This window comes from Lathyrus oleraceus, chromosome 3, assembly GCF_024323335.1.
Source record: "Lathyrus oleraceus cultivar Zhongwan6 chromosome 3, CAAS_Psat_ZW6_1.0, whole genome shotgun sequence".
Classification (NCBI taxonomy): Eukaryota; Viridiplantae; Streptophyta; class Magnoliopsida; order Fabales; family Fabaceae; genus Lathyrus; species Lathyrus oleraceus.
This window is the reverse complement of record NC_066581.1, coordinates 305,397,090-305,404,335: the sequence shown is the minus strand read 5'-3', so window position 1 is coordinate 305,404,335 and position 7,246 is coordinate 305,397,090.

Genomic DNA, 7,246 nt, shown 5'->3' with positions numbered 1-7,246 from the left:
GATCAATAGTGACTTCCTCAGTAACATCTTCACTTTTAAACCCATTGTACATCATCTTCAGCATCTAGTGCATCATCTAGTTCTTATCATCAATAATCTCAGGAATCCCCACGCAATGCTCCACGTACACATCTATTACATCATAGCTTACAACATCTTTTGAAAATTGCAGTACATCCTGATCATTGTTTAAGGATCTAAGACCACGAAAAAATTTATATGTAGGGTTCCAATACCACAAGCACTTTATATTTACATAACCCTCACTCTTAATCATATCCTCTAACTCCATGTAAGACATATAATCAGCATTCCAACTCCAGTTCATCTCAGTAACTTTCCCATTTACATACCACTTTACAGGTGTCTCAACTAATTTACCCTTATGATGTATCCTCAACCTAATCTTATTACTCATAGCAGGCCTGAATTTTTTTTGACAAAAATTGAATCAAACAAACATAAACTAACACCAGGGACCACAAGGACCACAACAATACTTTAGCAATACTAAACTAATGGGACCATAAGAACAATAATACATACCTTACACAATATTTGACCCTCTCCTTTTGACTTCTAGACTTTTTCATCTTCGTAAAAACTCACCTTTGAAATGCATACAAGTTCACAAATTCCGGCCTGTATAAAACGCACACTTGAACGATGGAGGTGTTTGGGAGATTAGGGGTTGGAAAAAGGGGATTAGGGTTTCAATTTCTGAAGAACGAACAAAGTGCATGGAAGAATTTCAATTTCTACAATTTATAAATTATTTTTTAATTTCCAAAATGTTTTTTAATATTTTCTACATTAAAATATCCAAATGAGAATTAAAATATTTGGAAATGCTGACATGGATCCAAATAGTACCTGCCACGTCATTAATGAATTGACACATAATCAAAATTGGATAGGGGACAATCAAATCTAAACGCAATCAAATCTAAGGGACTAAAATCACAGGTTTTATAATAGGAGGACCAATTGTTTAAAACGCCCAAACTAGGGGGACCAAACGTGCATTTAAGCCTATACTTTTTATATGATGTAATTGGAAGATATTTGAGTCTCGATCTGAAGTATTAGTATGAGCACAAAATATTGGCAAATAACATGGTATTATTGTTATGATTGTTGATTCTGATACTGTAAATGACAAGCGAGGTAAGGAAGCTAAATTGATTATGGATTGTGAGAGAGAAGGAAATTATAAAAGGAAGAATGCATCTAAAAGAAGTAAATCCTTATAGGGCATTTATAGTATGAAAGTGAAATGTCCTTTTAGGTTGAGATCTACAACAAGTGGTAGCGGTTTGAAGGTGATAGTCAGGTGTGGGTTGCACAATCATAAGTATCTAAGGATTTATAAGGCCATGACATATTGAGTTGTCTAAAAGTTCATCAAAAACAGTTTGTGAATGACATGACGGAGTAAAATATGGATCAACGGTACATAGTTGTTTCTTTGAAAGACAAAGATCCAGAATACCTCACCAATGTTACCTAGGTGTATAAAACTAGAGCTACATACAATGCAAGCAAGAGAGGTCCATTTACGGAAATGTAAATGTTGTTGAGTATTATTCATAGAAAAAAATACATGTGTTGGACTAGAAATAGGGAAGACTCAAATGTTATTATTGATATCTTGTGGACACATTTTGATTCAGTGGAGTTGTTGAATATATTTCATTTGGTGTTGATTTTTGATTGTACATACAAGACAAATAGGTAATGTGCATCATGATCATACTTTGATTTATTAGACTTTTTATTATGTGCATCATGATCATACAGGTACCGACTACCACTGATTGAGATTGTCGGTGTTACATGAACAAAATTGACATTTTCGGCAGGCTTTGCCTAACATGAAAGGGAGGAGAACTTCAAATGGACACTGGAGAAGCTCAAAAAGTTATTATCTTCCGAGAAATAGCTATTGAAGGTTGTGGTGAAGGACCGGGAACTTACATTGATGAATACCATGGAAGTTGTATTTCCAAATTCAAGTTATCTGTTATGTTTGTTCCGTATTTCAAAAAACATTTGCATGAAATGTAAAGAGTGTGTTAAATTATAAAGACAATAACATGTCATGGATCTATGGAACAACATCATGTATGATAATAGAGAAACTGAGTTTTTTGCACATTTGAAGCACTTTAAGACTGTTTGTGTTGACATTCCTTTGTTTGTTAAGTATGTGAGTGAAACATTGTTGACACCTTATAAAGAAAAAGGTTTGTTGCTGTTTGGACTAATAGAGTCACTCATTTAGGGAACACAACAACGAGTAGGTACACAAACGTCATTTTGATGTTATTACATTACTAAACATAATTTAACATAAATTTCTAATTATGGTTTTTAGGGTGGAGTCTACTCATTGGAGACTAAAAAACATGTTAACTACAGGACTTAGAGGTTTATGCCGAAGTTTGGATGTTGTGAACACCGTGTTGAAGTTGCGGCTAAGTTCAATCAGGGTCTCGTTTCAAAAAAGTATTGTCAATATTGAGTATCGGTATAACACTCTATTATGTACCAACTTGCACGGTTTTGTTTCAAGTCAGTGTATACAACACATTGGAAGAGAACTAGAAATGGTAAAATTTATTGGTGTAAGCAAAGATGTTTGTGGTTGCTTCATTAGAATAACACATGGGTTACCATGTGCGTGTCAACTTTTCAGTTTCCAAATACAAGGCAATCATGTTCCTTCAAAACTAATTCATGTTTTTGGAAGAAATTACACCTTGAAGAGCATGATGCCAGTCATGGAGAAAGTGGTACACAATTGGATTTAGAAGCAGAGTGTGAAGATTTGAAGATATATTCCAGTACTTTGGATATTATAGGCTGGAGGGTGTTGAAAGAAAAGGTTCGGGAACTATCACATTCATCCACGACTTTTATGTATCCACCACCGGTGAAGTACAAGTCAAAGAGGTGAATAAAAAGAGTAAAATAGGTGAAGAGAGTGACGTGAATTGTGATCCTTCATAGTGGGAGTATGGTGAGGGCTCATAGGGGAGTTATACTACAAAGAGATCATACACGAAACCAACAGGAAGTCAACCGTCAAGTATGTTGGGTCAAAGTCAATCATCCACTACATCTTCAAGGCATCTTTACTTGTCTCAGTTTCCTGTTTTGTTGCATCTGTAAATTGATGACATTGTTGATATGGGTGACGATGGAAATTGTGGTTTTCGGGCTATTGCAGCTTTACTAGGGTGGGGCAAAGAGTCGTGGTCATTGGTTCGGACGTAATTAGATACTCAAGTTCATCAACACCCTAAATTGTTTTCCAAGTTATTCTATGACACAACCTTTGAGGTTAGAAATGCCTTACGAGTAGAACACTTGGGTGTGTATGATACTTATAAATGGATGATGATTCCTGATATAGGTTACCCTATTTCTTATAGCTACAATGTCATATTTGTTTCCCAGCCAAAGGGACTTAACATTACCTTTTTCTCTCTTACCTTAGCTCCACCTATGTATACGAGAAGGCATAAAATCATTGTTGTTGGTTTTATTAACAACAATAATTGGGTTCATATAAATCTGAAACCTGATAGTTCATTGCCTCCTGTCATTAACCGTTGGAAACAAAATTGTACTGGAGACGCAAAAGCATGAGAATTAACCTATGTAGGACAGATTAGACATTGGGAAGATGAAGTTAGGAAGTCATCCTAATTTATTCTGTAATCTTGTATATAACATAGTAATTATTATATGTATATATTATATGTGGTAGTTTTTTTTATCAAAAAGAATATGCAGGTGTCTGTGGAAAATACCGAAAATTTAAGCTTTTTTGAAATTCTAGACACAAACCGGAATTTTAAAATTTCCTGGAATTTCATAAATTTTAAAATTTCCGGAATGTTGTGACATTTTGCATAAATTTCATAATTTATGGTATACGTCTACCGGAAATTTTATAATTTCCGAAAAAACACTTCAGACCTCTATTAGGAATTGTAAAATTTTCGATACGTTTTTTCCAGAAATTCTAAATTCACGGTACATGTGTCTTTGTTGCGGTACAAAAAATAGAAGGTATAAGCCTATAAAAATATATAAAAGGGTGTAATGGTAAAATTTCTCGAAATGAGGGAGGGGGTGGCAGGTATAAGTGTGAGGGAGGAAACTTAAAACCTCCCTTCAACGGCATGAACAAAAGATGTAAGAGTCTGGCTTTTTCTATGGTTTAATGGATAACTATTTTCAGCTTATAGCATTTATCCTTAACGTGTCCAAAATGATCATAATGATAGCAGATATGACGATCTCGCTTTCCTAATTTAGACTTGGAATTTACATCATGAACAACATGGCCCAAAGTAGAGTCCATGGAATCACTGGAAAGTAAATTAGAGAATTTCTTATGGCACCCTATAGGATGGAAAAATAGCCTATGAAAAATTGAAATTGCTCCTCAGATTACGGAGATGCATCTTTGGATGCACCATGCACCACCTTATGGCGCACCAATTCAGTACCATCCTAGATTAATACTAAAAAATATTCAGGAGATGCATCTCCGGGTATTTTCAACAAATATATTGATAGTTGATCAACCCAGTGGAATATCTGGAGATGCATCTTTGGAGGTTTGGGGCGGGATTTTGAAATTTGTTCTCACCTTTGCATGTCAGATATTTCTGGAGATGCATCTTCGGAATAAGTTGATAAAACACTGAGTTGCTTGATCACACAGTCATACTTATTTTTCACTCAAAATCCTCATCAAAAACTCTTCCATTCTCAATCCACATTTTCACTCGAAATCTTCAATCTTGTATTTAATCATATCAAAGGGAGCAAAAGAAGTTGGAATTTCAGGTAAAAATCACTTATTTCAAGCCTCATTGCTCACACTAATCTTGTTTTCTATCAGAAAAACATGCATTTTTCCGGAGATACATTTCCGAAACGAGTATGAACTTACTCGGAAATGCATTTCCAGTATATGTTTGTGTTCATTTTCCAGTTTTACTTACATAATTAACACTTATTTATTGTTCTGTGGTAATTGTTTTCATTAGATATGGTGCACCCCGATGTTTCCCCAAACAAGTTGTGTCTCTGAATTCAAAGGTGTTATTGTGAAGGCGGTAGATGTTGGAAACCAATTTAAAAATAAGCAAGAGTTTGAATTTTGTGATCACATGCTTCAATGGATTCATACTGAGGCCTCCAAACCGGGATTTAGCGTGGTTATCAAAAGGTCAGATAATTGTTCGGATAGATGATGTGCTTTTGTGACAATGACGTGTGAAAGAAGCGGGAAATATATACCTCATCTCCGAAATTTTAAACGAGACGATGCCGATTCAAGAAAATGTGAGTGTCCCTTTAAGTTGTGTGGTTAAATGTTGGGAAATAATAAATGAAGATTTAATGTCATGTAAGGTTTACATAACCATGACTTGTGTAAAAAGTTAGTCGGTCATCCAATTGTGTGTTGCCTCATGCCGAGAGAGAAGGAATGTGTTGTTGACATGACATTGAATTTGGTTCAACCGAAAAAATACTTGCAAATTTGAAACATAAAATACCCAAAAATATCTCAAATATCAAGCACGAGTACAATAATCGGTACCATACACTTGTCCTTCATCAACGTATCCAAGAGTTGAGGACTCGTAAAAAAACATACACGCAACTTTAAGGAAAAAAGAAAACTTTGATGTAATTTATGTGTCTCTTGTTCCTTGCCTTAGTGGACTGGCACCGGAGGCTAAATGGACGCGCTTCCCTAAAATTGGGTCACATCATAACATGTGTGTCTGATAGAGTTTGTATTGATCTTACACGATATGGTTTCTAAGAAACCTTTTTCCAATTGCGCACCGCCCCACCTCAAAATCCAAAAGATCGCATTATGTTTATTATGTGGCTTTCAAAATTCTGGAATTTTGTTCAAGTTTACATGAAATCGGGATGCTTTATACCACTTACATCACCAGGGTGGGCAGCTCATTCAACAACAATATTCCAAACCTTGGCTGAATCATTTTGTGGAAAGGATGCAAGAGTTCAAGAAATTGAGCAACATTGAAAGAGAATTAAATGCATAGAAGTCAAAGGGATACCACCCATAGATTTTGTCGGAGATAAATGTTTTGATTCGTTTTAATATTTTGTTTAGCCTGACAAATAAGTGTATGTAATTGTGTCTCAGTATTAATGAAGTGTAAGATATTCAATTTCTTAATAGTTTAATACATTTTTATCTTTGCCAAAATTTTTGTTCATTTTCCAAACAAAGTCGTTAAGTAAGTTTTGTTTTCTGCCTGTTCATGAGAGGTTCCCGAGGTGTATCTCCGGAATAAGATAATAGGGTGCAAAATTTGAGATATTTCTCCAGAGTCAGCATGCTAGATTTTGTGAGGTTCACATTTGTCTACAACTTCTTTAAACTAAGGTGCTCTTGTTTTTTATTTCACACAAACAGAAAATGTCTCAAATGTAACTAATAAACATCATCTGGTATGTCACAAATATCTCTATCTCCAACATGACACTCGGGAAAGTTTAAGCTCAATGAGTACACCTCTCTTGCAGATTTGAAATACGAGGTCCATAATCTCCTACCTTACGGAGACAATAAAAAAAATGTGAAGCTCGAGTATCGTTCACCGTCGGTTGACAACGGAGGGAAGATTGAGTTCAACAACTTTGAGCTCAACATAGATGCAAATATAAGGGCTGTGTGGAATACATTTTTCTGTTTCGAAACAAAAGTTTCGCTCGAGTTGGAAGCTACGATTTCAAGATCGGACGAAGATATTCTGAAGATGTTGAAATCATTTATGTAATATTAATTTTATGTTATGAATGTTAATTTTATTTTATCAAATTACAAGTTTTTTGTTTCTGCCTCTGATACTATTGTGCATACGTTACGGAAATACATCTACGAACATATTCTAGAAATGCATATCCGGTTTTAAAAACCCTCAACTAATAGGGCGTTACTTAGAATGGTCTGGATTGTGTGTGTATTGGATGTGTCCAGAGGAGCATCTCCAGAATTTAAGGGTAGTTTAGTATTTTGCATGATGCATAAGTAATATATATATGGTGCATTAAGAAATTCCCATAAATTAATGGTGCACTATTTTTCTTCTTGAATCACAAGGGCAAAGACACGGTTAATTGAAGGCAGTGGATCCGTGAACAAAATTTGACCTTGAATTTTGATTAATTTATTCATTTA